The following is a 14,614-nucleotide window of genomic DNA, read 5'->3' as shown; positions in this document are numbered from 1 at the left end:
ATGTGCTGGGGCAAGCGAAGTGTGGCGAGAGGCGTCTTAGCTTGGATTGCTTTTAACTCTGCTAAGGGACACTTTGATGCCGGGATAATGAACAAAACACTTATTCGTGCATTGTGTGCATAAAAGAATCTCAAAGAACACATCAAAAAACTTAGAGAAGTGTGATCACCTTCTTTAGTGATAAGATAAACAATACTTGATGAACAGTGTGTAACAACGAATGTTGCAATCCTGACAGAGTGTAGTGCGACATCTTCAAAGAACACGTCTGTTTCAATCAAGACAATGGATAACCTGGTGCAACTACGGGTCAGCTACAAATACCCAGGTGCATCTGATATACATAATAGGGGTAGGTCGGCTGCACAGCAGATATCCATTTATGTTTATTTGACATATCAATACCCGGTGATCCGAGGGCCATCGAGCCCACACCAGTACGTATCGTTAGTATTCAGTTATTGAAATACTGACACAACACCCCCTAGGGGTAATTATACTTACATAACATTTTTTTCACACAGCCCCTAGGGAGTACATACGACAGCTTCTCAAGACATTGCCTACAGGGACGGCTGTGTAGGCGAAAGCTGTCTTTCAAGATAAGTCCCATTGCAGTCCATTATTTACTCTTTGACTTAGTTTGTAGCATTTTCCTAAAAATATCATGTTAGTAATGTATGCCATGCTGTGTAGGCAGTTACCTCACAGCCACCTTGAATCCCAACCCGAGATGAATTGGTTTCAGCATTATAGCAGCCTTGTGATTCACAAACGTCATGACAAGGTGTTGGAGGATGTTCCAACTGCAATGGGTCTTATTTCTCAGAGTGATGGGTCTTATTTCTCAGACTGATGCACCAAACAGTTTCAGGGGTACCACCAACCATGCTCACATTGGCCAATTTGCTGAGCACATATAGATGCTCTTTGAAATATCGTCGAGTGCTGCGTTGAGCATTTTTTTATTGTCGTAACTTTAAACCCATGAAACGACCTGCTGACATGACAGTTTCATACATGTCTGCATGAAGGGTTAAACTTTCTTCTCTTGCTGTACTGTCAGAGAGGTCAATGACAGTGTTTGGTTCTCTGGGTGGGCATTTGTTCTTTAAAGCTTATGATATACCGGTATCCCTAGGGAGCAGTGGTATTCTCACTAGACAAAGTGCTCCAGAAATATTTCCCTCCTCTATTTTCTTGCTAATTTGGGCTCATATTTTTGAGACTTCAGGTGTTCTTTGCTTGCATTTTCCCGGCTGGTGTTTATTACACTAGTGAAAAGATAGAGGAGTTTTTTAAATTCCAGATGCTAATAGGGATTTGCTCCCTCTGGATGGGTCTGATACTTACTTATTATCTTTTTCAAGAGATCAATGAATTTGAAGCAAGCTGCTTTGGGGATGTGTGATAGAGCCTTGGTGAATAAATAACAAAAAGGCAAAATACTGTGACTGGAGCAATACACAAATCACCCGTACATAGGAGGAGCTAACGACGACGTTTCGGTCCAACTTTGACTATTTACAAAGTCACACTGTGTCCTGGTAAATGTTAATTTGTAACAGATGTTAGATCTTCTGTTGAGATAAAATCTAAGTGGCTATCAGTTCTGTCTGCTGGAAGAAGCTATTGGTTGTTAGTCCCAACTGGAGGCTTCCAGGAACCTAGACACTCAAGGTGTGAAGGGATGGAGCCATGTGAGGGACTGAGGTACAATCCAGTAGTTGGTTTGGTATGGCTCGTCAGGAAACAGGACAAGTGTTTTTTGACACAGGTCTTAGTCATATGATGACCCACAGCTGGGACTTTTCGTCATCTGGCCGAGGCCTTCCGTTGGCATACCGGTCCACCCCTTTAAAAATTATGGTCATACTTATAATCACTAATTAATAGGTACAATCCCCGGTGCACCTAGTATATACCTCTAGGCCGAATGCCACCACGCCTGTCCTAGCAGGAAGATCCCTGGAAGCCTGACACGTCACATTGCTGGATCGAGGGCGTAGGGGTGTGCTGGCTGGGAAAAGGTGGGCGAAGAGATGCATGGGTAGGGGGTTGAGGGGGCCAGTGATCGTAGCTCCTCGAGAATGTAGGTGAAAGATAACTTCACACTCACCTACCCTTGAAAAGGGAAAATTTCTGTTCAAAGATCTGCGAGAAGGAATTTTAGCATCTATCACGACTGAGCATTTTGAAAATTCGTAGAATTACAATTAATTCTCATGGTGGGACTAATTGGCGGAGCACTGGATGGAAACCCTGTGGGCAAGTTAATGCACGGCCTTGACAGGTTCGTAGGGGAAGGGGAGCTGCCCTATACTGATCGTTCGTTTTTTGTCTTTTAAATAATAATAATAATAATAATAATAATAATAATAATAATAATAATAAGAAGAAGAAGAAGAAGAAGAAGAAGAAGAAGAAGAAGAAGAAGAAGAAGAAGAAGAAGAAGAAGAAGAAGAAGAAGAAGAAGAAGTAGTAGTAGTAGTAGTAGTAGTAGTAGAAGTAGTAGTAGTAGTAGTAGTAGTAGTAGTAGTAGTAGAATATTTGTTTCTACCATAGTTCATCAAATAATGCATATACTTTTTATGTGATGATATCACTGCCATACTTTATGGAAAGCCTCTGTTTATACAGAGGATTTCGGGATACTAATTAAAAGAATGGTAAATCTTCAAGATTAATTCAAACACTTCGGCTTATACCAGGGGTTCTCAACATTTTTACGATTACAGACCCCCAGTGGATTGCCCAATATGTCCCCATAACGGCTTCACCAGACTGTTGAGATCAGCTTCATCACCAGTTCTATTAGATGCTAGTATGACTGTAAAAGTTGTCAACAATTTGGTTTTACTTTACATATGGATAGATCGAACACAACAGGTAATCGTTTATTCTAATTTAGCAACAACTTAAAAAAAACTGAGATCGATTCTCATTCCCCCATTATTCGTTTCCCAAACCCCCAATGCAGTATGGATACCACTGGTTAAGAAACATGGTTTATGTGTTTGACATTTTTTTGTAAAGTAGTTTGTCATAACATTTGTAGTGGTAATTACATATGTCGTCCAAAAATGAATGCAAATGCTAAACTATATTTCTGTTTTACTGCACCGGTCATGAAATAATTTGAAGGCCCATAGGCTACAAAATTTAGACCTACTGTACTTAAAATTTATTATTTATTTTTTCTCTAAGAGTCTATTATATAATATTGCGATTATTTAATTCATAAATAATCACAATAAAAAATTACAGAACAGATGTCTAGTTTAACAGGGTTAAAGATATTAGTTACTTAAATTACAAATCAAATGTACTGATTTAGTAAATGTTCTGTGTGTGTGTGTGTGTGTATGTGTGTGTGTGTGTGTGTGTGTGTGTGTGTGTGTGTGTGTGTGTGTGTGTGTGTGTGTGTGTGTGTGTGTGTGTGTTTGTGTGTGTGTGTATGTGTGTGTGTGTATGTGTGTGTGTGTGTATGTGTGTGTTCCTGTGTGCGTGTTCTCACCCAATTGTGTTTGCAGGGGTCGAGACACAGCTCCTGGCCCCGCCTCTTCACTGATCGCTACTAGGTCCTCTCTCTCTCTGCTTCCAGAGCTTTGTCATACCTCGTCTTAAAGCTATGTATGGTTCCTGCCTCCACTACATCACTTGCTAGGCTATTCCACTTCCTGACGACTCTATGACTGAAGAGATACTTCCTAACATCCCTATGACTCGTCTGAATCTTCGGCTTCCAGTTGTGACCCTTTGTTTCTGTGTCCCCTCTCCGGAGCAACCTGTCTCTGTCTACCTTATCTACTCCACGCAGTATCTTGTATGTCGTTATCATGACTCCCCTGACCCGCCTGTCCTCCAATGTCGTCATGCCGATTTCCCTCAGCGTTTCTTCATAGAACATACTCCTGAGCTCCGGAACTAGCCTTGTTCCAAACCTTTGCACTTTCTCTAATTTCTTGACGTGTTTGCCTGGGTGTGGGTTCCAAACTGGAGCCGCATACTTCAGTATGGGCCTGATTTACGCAGTGTACAGTGTCTTGAACGATTCCTTACTAAGGTATCGGAACGCTATTCTCAGGTTTGCTAGGCGCCAGTATGCTGCAGCAGTTATCTGGTTGATGTGTGCCTCCGGAGACATGCTCGATGTTATTGTCACCCCAAGATCTTTTTCCTTGAGAGAGGTTTGCAGTCATTGGCCACCTAGTCTATACTTTGTCTGCGGTCTTCTTAGCCCTTCTCCAGTCTTCATGACTTTGCACTTGGCAGGGTTGAATTCAAGAAGCCAGTTGCTAGACCGCATGTCCAGCCTGTCCAGGTCTCTTTGAAGTCCTGCCTGATCCTCATCTGTTTTAATTCTTCTCATTAACTTCACATCATCTGCGAACAGGGACACCTCTGAGTCTATCCATTCCATCATGTCATTCACATATACCAGAAATAGCACTGGTCCTAGGACCGACCCCTGTGTAACCCCGCTCGTCACAGGTGCCCACTATGATACCACTGAGGTGTGTGTGTGTGTGTGCGTGTGTGTGTGTGTGTGTGTGTGTGTGTGTGTGTGTGTGTGTGTGTGTGTGTGTGTGTGTGGGTGTGTGTGTGTGTGTGTGTGTGTGTGTGTGTGTGTGTGTGTGTGTGTGTGTGTGTGTGTGTGTGTGTGTGTGTGTGTGTGTATGTGTGTGAGTGCGTGAGACACCACATGTGATGCTTGTGATGAAAACAGAAGTATATAGTATTAACAATAGTTACTTAGCATCCATAAATTCTGTACAAATAACACTAGTCTGCATGATTTTTTTTATTGACTCGATGGTATCTTTTTTGGTATATATATGGAAAATAGTGATTCATTGTGTTTTTTATTCATCTCTATCACATCAGGTTGCCAAGTTATACTGAAACGTTACTTTTCTCTTTTCTTATAACATAAATGAGAAAGTGGTATATTGCCAATTAAAATACTTACCTTATATTGACTTAAATGTTAAATCTAATATAATTGTCTTTATTTTCAGATTATCAATATGTCTAGAGGCTGCATAAATTCACCAGACATACTTTGCTATGTCTGCGGGCAATTCACACCTTCAGATTCCCGGAGCAACATTATTCCTTTATTGAAGCGTTGCTATTTTGCTTATTTTGGCTGCAAACTTGAAGACCAGGTTTGCACACAAAATTTGCAAGAGTTGCATCAGTAAGCTCCAAATGTGGTCAGTTGGAAAACTTAAATGTTTGCCTTTTGGAGTACCAATGGTATGGTGGGAGCATATGAACCATCATGATGACTGCTACTTTTGTATGACTAAAGTAGCTGGATTCAACAGGAAGACTAAAGATGGCATAATATACCCAAATATTCCTTCAGCAATAAGGCCTGTTCCACTCTCTGATGATATTCCTGTACCTGTGCCACCTGAGACATGGCAAATTTCATCAAAGTCTGATACCAGTGATTCTAAGGAGATGGAAGTAGACTATGAACCACCAATAAATGATGATCCCAAAACCTTCAACCAAGTTAAGCTCAATGACTTGGTGAGAGACCTTAACCTTCCAAGAGAAAGTGCACAGTTACTTGCCTCTACACTGAAGGAACACAGGCTTCTAGCTCTTGGAACAACATTCGCTTGGTACCGTCATCGTGAAGCGGAATTCACTCGTTCTTTGACAAAGAGGAATCTTTAGTTTTTGTTCAAATATTTCTGGCCTTATTGTACGTACTTCTCTGCAGTGGCAACACAGCTGCATCTGTATCAGTTGACCATAGTGTCCAAATGTCAGAAACTTACGCATATATGAAGACACTAATATCTGCAATCAAGTATCAGAATCACAATTTTCTCATTTGTGGTGATTTAAAAGTTATTGCTTTGCTACTAGGTCTTCAAGGCGGACACACCAAGTATCCATGTTTTCTGTGTCTTTGATACAGTAGGGCAGACAGCCAGCACTATGAACAAAAAGACTGGCCACCAAGAACCAGCTTCTTACCCGGAAATCACAACGTGAAAAGTGTGACACTTGTTGACCCCAAGAAAATTCTGCTGCCACCATTCCACATAAAATTAGGGCTTATGAAAATTTTTGAGCAAGAATGGAACTGCTTTCCAGTACCTGGAGTCAAAGTTTCCTCGTATAGGTGAAGGCAAGCTAGAGGCAGGAATCTTTGTTGGCCCTCAGATTCGGGAATTGATGAAGGACAAGCATTTTGATGAAGCATTAGCAGGTGTCGAGATGAATGCCTGGTTTTCATTCAAGCAGATTGTCCACAACTTCCTGGGAAACAGGCGCTCCCCCGAATATGAACAAATGATCCAAGACCTGATTTCAAGTTTCCAACAACTTGGGTCTAGAATGAATGTGAAGATGCACTTTTTACACTCTCATCTTAACTATTTTCCCAACAATTGTGGGAACTACAGTGAGGAACAAGGAGAGCGGTTCCATCAGGATATTTTCACCATGGAAACTCGATACCAGGGCAAATGGAATGTCAGCATGATGGCGGATTACTGCTGGAAATTGAAATGTAATGGTCTCGATGCACAGCACAAGCGAAAATCAAAGCGGCCTTCCTTCCTTTGATTCAATATGTAGGCTAACCATTAGGAGCATATTTTTTTAATAAAAACATTTGATTTAATTCATGTTGATTTGGAATTCGTATGTTCTTAAAAGCAAAAGAATGGGTTTTCCTTGATTACTTGCCTATTTTTAATAAATTAACAATTTATCAAAAATTCACATATTTTATCATTAATTTGTATTTTAATCAAAATCCTTACGTGATAGAGCAAAATGGTTTACATATTTACAGACAGCAGCCCAAGAATATGTAAGATCGCAACCATGAATAAAAATAAAAATTAAAAGCATTCCAAATGCAGAATAGTGTAATCGAATCGAAATTCATTGCGGTCAAGAGAGAACTAAAAAATAATACTTGAGAATAGCAGCCTCTAGCAAACAAGCTTTATGGAGTGCCAGAGGTAAACTCGAGAAGAAAGATAAACAATGGAATATAATGGGAAATAAAAGATAAACTGGAGAAGAGAGGAAAGTAATTTGGTGGTGAGTGCCAGGAGTGTGTTGTGGGAGCCCTTGGGGAGATCAAGAGTGGTATAATATGATTTATGAAGGAAAACGACCGTTCCACTGCCTGCTAGCTACACTTAACATTTTTTTTTATATATATTTTATTAAAACATTTCAGTACATGGAATAATAATTAACACAGAAAACAAACCATCGACAGGTATATATAAAATACATAGATAGGTAGGACATATACACACGCACATCATCCACACATATACATATATATACATATACACATACACACACACATATATATATGTATATATATATATATATAATATATATATATATATATATATATATATATATATATATATATGCATACATACATATATATATACATACATATACATACACACTTATACACTCATATATACATATACACACACACATTCACACATACATATACTTATACATACATACACAAACATATATATTTTATTTAACAGTACATGAAACAATAAATAACACATAAAACGATACGATAACTGATATCTATATAATACATAGATAGGTCGGGGAAAACTTATCTAACTTTGACAATACGAATAAGAACAAACTAATACTCAGGAGCCCAGTAAATTTTAAAACTAAACTCATCTGCAATAATGACATTATACAGTGAACAACAACCATAATATAGGAAACACAGTTTCCAACTAAGTGGAATTGACACGACAATGATAATACAATACAAAATTATCCTTCAAACTCCATACAAGTGAAACTATGTCCACTGTCAAGTGACCAGACAAATCAATCCACATTAATTAAAACATTAGGTAATGGTGTAATTATTAATCTCGGTAAGACATGTTACAACCAATAAATAATAACTGACTCTTATTTACACATCATATACATATGATGTTCATAAATTTATTCCCAACTATTCCATGACCTGTAACCCATAATGGTTACAATACTATATAGCAATAGTACATTTGTTTGATGGAGATTTAAAAGTCACGGTCTGACACATGAAAACTGTACTACGAGTCCAAGGATAATAAAAACAATCTAATAAACTCCTATTTTACCTTCCTTACACTTTCTCGTACCCAAACACAACCTTACTTATTACTCTCACACCAAACACAACCTTACTTATTACTCTCACACCAAACACAACCTTACTTATTACTCTCACACCAAACACAACCTTACTTATTACTCTCACACCAAACACAACCTTACTTATTACTCTCACACCAAACACAACCTTACTTATTACTCTCACACCAAACACAACCTTACTTATTACTCTCACACCAAACACAACCTTACTTATTACTCTCACACCAAACACAACCTTACTTATTACTCTCACACCAAACACAACCTTACTTATTACTCTCACACCAAACACAACCTTACTTATTACTCTCACACCAAACACAACCTTACTTATTACTCTCACACCAAACACAACCTTACTTATTACTCTCACACCAAACACAACCTTACTTATTACTCTCACACCAAACACAACCTTACTTATTACTCTCACACCAAACACAACCTTACTTATTACTCTCACACCAAACACAACCTTACTTATTACTCTCACACCAAACACAACCTTACTTATTACTCTCACACCAAACACAACCTTACTTATTACTCTCACACCAAACACAACCTTACTTATTACTCTCACACCAAACACAACCTTACTTATTACTCTCACACCAAACACAACCTTACTTATTACTCTCACACCAAACACAACCTTACTTATTACTCTCACACCAAACACAACCTTACTTATTACTCTCACACCAAACACAACCTTACTTATTACTCTCACACCAAACACAACCTTACTTATTACTCTCACACCAAACACAACCTTACTTATTACTCTCACACCAAACACAACCTTACTTATTACTCTCACACCAAACACAACCTTACTTATTACTCTCACACCAAACACAACCTTACTTATTACTCTCACACCAAACACAACCTTACTTATTACTCTCACACCAAACACATCCTTACTTATTACTCTCACACCAAACACAACCTTACTTATTACTCTCACACCAAACACAACCTTACTTATTACTCTCACACCAAACACAACCTTACTTATTACTCTCACACCAAACACAACCTTACTTATTACTTTCACACCAAACACAACCTTACTTATTACTCTCACACCAAACCACGCACTCAAAACACATACGAGAGACCAGTCCTTTTACGTTTTTACGTCGTACAAATTCCATAAATCCGGAACACGGAAACTACGGTAGGTATATGGAAAACTACGCTCCCAACGATTCCCAAACAACAGCTTGTTCCTACACTTGGTTCGATACATGACTGCTATAATACCGTGTACCCTCTCAATTGTTCCAGCTGTCCGGAGCACCCAAGATGTATGAATAAAATCTGATACTAACACCCCCAATGCCCTTTCGACATCATCCGGGACCCCCCCCCCCCACGTCTAAACTAAGGACACGTAAGGGAGACAACCCCCCCCCCCCCACCCACCTAATAAGTCTACCGAGCCAACAGCGCACGGCTTCTAACCGCTCGCAAAAATAAATCGCATGAAAAACAGCTTCTTCTATCCCACAATCGCTACAGGACGGAATATCACATAACCGTCGTGTACACAAAACAGACCCGGACGGCAAGATGTTATGAAAAAATTTATATACCGTTTCACGAACTACGGGTCGCAACGGAAGATCCACCAGACGGTTCCAAATATCAGCCCAAGCGTACAACGGAAACTGACTACAGACCGGTGCCACATCAGTTTCCATAGTCGCCCGAACTAAGATACGCAATTTACACGTGCGCGGATTCGAAACAACTGTAAGTACGCGCAACATATCTACGCATATATGGCGATCATGCCCATTAACACACTCGCACAGGTATTGATACGTCTCGCTAACTGGATTACCTGCCACTCGCAGGTATTGCACATATGTATGCTTGACAAAATGGGAAAGCATTGAAGCATGAAAATCTAATAATCCCAAACCCCCTTTGCGAACACTTAAACTAAGCACACTGCGTCGTAACCAGCAACAACGACTTCCCCAGATAAACCGAAACACACGCACCAATAAACGTGTCTCATCTCTTGGGCACAACAAAGATACACGCACAACATGCCACACTTTAGCATATAGGATGGAGTTAGTAACTATCACCCGTTGGTGGAGAGTTAACCCATGTAATCTTAGCATACCCACACGCCGGATTACGCTGTCAACCACCATCTTAGAATTGAGTACACGTCCTTCAGTACTACTAGCCGCATGAATTAACCCGCATATTTTCAAGGATTCACGCACAACCCACGGACTCTCCACGGAGATTGGACCTCGTTGCCACGGCCCTAAAAGTAATAGTCCAGACTTATCCTTATTACATATCATACCCGTTGCCTCGCTAAAAGTGATCACAATACGATCTACGGCAGACAAACTACCGGCATCTGTAAGCATGAGCGTTGTATCATCAACATAGCCAACAATATGGATGGGCCTACCGCACTGCCCATTACATGGATGCTGCTCACACCCAGCTGCCAGTGCCCTATACAATGGTTCCTGATAAATAGCAAATAAAATTTGCGATAACGGGCACCCCTGGCGAATCCCATGATGTAAGGATACAGTCGTACCTAATTTCCCATTCACCTGGACGCGTAAACTCGCGTCAGTATACAATGACATAACCCACTTAATAATCATTCGTGCAAAACCCAGCTGCTCCATTATGATTTTCAACACTCGATGATCAACGTTATCAAACGCAGCCTTCCAATCTAATGCCAAAATTCCTCCCCCCCTACCCATTTCACTTTGGTGGTCGCGAACGAAATCACCAAGTACCTTTTGGCTTAAATACAGCGATCGTCCCGGAATACCAGCCTGACCTGGATGTAAAACCTTCTCTAGGATGGGTTTAAGGCGATTGCACAAAATTTTTGCATATAATTTATAATCAGTGTTTAACAGGGTAATCGCCCTGTAATCATGTATATCAGTACATTCGTTTTTTTTTTCGGAACAAGAACCACAATACCTTCTCTCTGAGACCTACTTAAACAACCCCGATTTTTCATACTATTTAATAACCTAACAAGAAACTCACTTAACTCGCCCCAGAATTCTAAATAAAATTCACATGGCAACCCGTCTGACCCCGGCGATTTTCCTTTTTTCATGTCCTGCAAAGTTGTCCGTATTTCATCAGCACTAACAGGCCCCATAGCATATAGCTGTTCATCCTCTATTAATTTACTAGTCACCCACGACTGGACGACATCCATGGCAACAGTACGATCTCGACTACCACTAAATGTATCACGGTAAACTATGTCAGCATAAAGACTCATACGATCGGTATCCATTATCGTCGTACCCGACGGGAAGGACTCAACCCCGTCCCGCACCGTAAAACCCATTATATTGAACGCCCGACGACGCTGATTTTGTTCACGTATAACATACGCAGATGGTCGGTCTCCCCAAAGGACTTCATCAATTCCCGCCGCAATTCGCGTCCCCTGAAATAACTGATTTTGTAAATCCGATATTTCCGCTTTTAGGGCGGCGATGGTGGTTACCGGATATTCTGCACGTGGCTCGTAACACGCACGTAATTGATCCCGTAAGTAATTTAACTTCCCATAACGTAATTGTACCGCCTCTTTACTCATTGCCCGAAAAAAAGGATTTAATACAGGGTTTACCCCTTACATCCCACCACTCTAGTATATTTACGACACCCATCCCATTATTCCATAATTGAGACCACATCCGACGAAATAAATCATGAATTTCATCTCCGTTTAAAAGACTAACATTTAATTTCCAAAATCGAGGAACTACTTGTGGCAAACCAGCCCAGGCGAGACGTACCGATACCGCACGATGATCAGTAAAATGTTCATCACATGTCTGGACACTCTGTATGTCAATAGCACGCGCTACATAGATCCTATCGAGTCGAGCCGCGTAACCCTGTCGGACAAAAGTAAAATCCACCCCACCAACTACATCACCTCCCACGTCGCGCAAAGCAACCCCTTGCAAAATATCACCCAAAAGTTGAGAATAAAACCCACTACCCCGCGGTTCCACGTCCCGACGTCGTGTAACGCAATTCCAGTCACCTCCCACGACGGTTACCGCGGGTAGCGACCGGAAGTGATACACAAGCGTCTCCTGAAAAAACTGATTTTTCGTACTCGCATCCCTCACTGCAGGTCTATAAACGCTAATGAATCCGACTCTCATCGTACCCCACCACCCGTCAACGCGCACTAAGCGACAGTCAGACCCAACTTCCCAATGATGTAGCCGAAAAGGACTGTTCTCTCGTATTAACACTGCCACACCACCCTTTAACCGCGGACTATTCACTCCATACACAACATAACCTCGTATTCTCAATTCACCCACATCCCGATAATTGTGCTTTGGAGAAACACAACATCAGGCTTAAAATGACATAAACACTGCTCAAAATCATCTTTCCTGTGAGTCGCCCGTAAACCATTGACATTTATAGTTAAACACTGGAATGTTGCTGGCTTTCGTCACACACATTCACTCGTAATACATTGAGACATTGAGCGACATCACCGTCTGTGCCACAAACATCGCCAAGCGGGAGGCTCGCCACCCTGGCATTGTCGTCAAAGCGATTAGCCGCAATCGCGGCCCACGACTTTTTCCCTGGTCGTTGTCCTGGTGTCAGTTCATCATCACTACTTGAATTCCCTGCCGCCCGCTTACGGGAGCTCCCGTCGACAACGGTGCGGGCGGCTGCGGTCATGTGTGCATGGACGTTCACTCTAGTAATTATCACAGTGGGTCCGTCTGGAGTTGCAATCGTTGACGGTGGGCTACCAATGCTATTATCGGACGCCACTGGGGTGGATGGTGGCGCTGGACACTCCTCCACCGCACCATACAATTCCGAAAATGATACAGGGAGGTCTAGCTCTACCTCACGAGGTGGAACAACATCAGTTGATGTCGCTGCGACACCGTCATCAGTAACGCCCGTCTCCATACAGGACAATGTTACACACGGTGAATCAGGTGTAGTGACAGGTACATCGAGGGAAGGCTGTTGAGGCGTTGGTGTCGGACGGACGCTCTCGCTCACCATGGACCCGGGGGCTTGTGTAGGAGCGTCTGACGACACACGCTGCTCACCCTGTTGACGGGAACGCCGACGATCACATTGATACGCCATGTGTTCATACGCGTCACATAACCGACACGTCTTCCTTTGCCCCGGGTAATAAACATATACCTGAGTACGGTAGACGTCGAGGAGAACAAAAGACGGGATGGCAATTTTGATGGACATTTTTACTGAAAACGACCCGTCAGGTTTACCTTCAAATGGGCCATGGCTCCATACACCTGCATAAGTCTGGTGAATCATCCCAAATTTGGTGAAAACCTTACGGATTGCATGCTCATCAGCTTCGAAAGGGACGTTTCGAATCTTGACGAATGTGTAAGTGCGGGACACATCCCGAAGACACACTGCCACAGTTGAGTTCACCTGACAACGTAGATCTTGATAACGTTGAACAACATCCTCATACACTGTAGTAGTCGTAAACTTGACGAAAACCCGGGAAGCACCATTTACTGAAACACCATAGATGTCATCGTTGGAGATCTTATGTGTCTTGCAGGATTTGGAGTAGAAGGACGTCAACATTATGATCCAACAAAGATCCCTGTAAAATCTCCACACATACAGTGTTAACTCGTCGGAGGCTTCCCTCCATCTTGTGGGGTAATGTTGATTTTCGCCACCAGAGGGCGAGGCACAGAGCACACAACCACTCAACTCGGTACCTGTGAGGCAACTGAGTAGCGTCTGCGCAAAGGTCCACTCGGCCCGAAAGCGAAGAGGACAATGCACTTAACATTTTACTAGATTTTTTTGGCTGCGGAATATTTTTGATTTTAACAAAAATGTAAGAAAAGTTACCAGGCAAATGGTAAGTAATCCTATGTTGGCCGATTAATTAAATACAAGATGTGTACATTTCTATAAATTTTTAACATGTTCAAAATAATAGGCATAATTTACCTGGCTTCTTTATTGGACTTAAAATTTATCAGCTGTTGAGTGGTACTTACAATGGAAAGAACTTGAAACAAGACACGTTATGTCTTAAAACGGAATAATAAATAACAGCCCAATAAAAGAAAATAAATCCATGTTTTTTCTTGATACATCATTGTTAGCATGATCGTAATCAATCGTGTCATTACGATGTCGTGAGTCATCATAATCAATGGTAATAACAGGTGTCACATAAATACCAAAATGATTTGTACATTATATATATATATATATATATATATATATGTGTGTATATATGTGTGTATATATGTGTATATATATATATATATATATATATATATATATATATATATATATATATATATATATATATATATATATATATATATATATATACATAGGT

The sequence above is a fragment of the Cherax quadricarinatus genome, chromosome 6 (genome assembly GCF_038502225.1).
Source record: "Cherax quadricarinatus isolate ZL_2023a chromosome 6, ASM3850222v1, whole genome shotgun sequence".
Classification (NCBI taxonomy): domain Eukaryota; kingdom Metazoa; phylum Arthropoda; class Malacostraca; order Decapoda; family Parastacidae; genus Cherax; species Cherax quadricarinatus.
Note: the sequence above shows the minus strand (reverse complement) of the source record.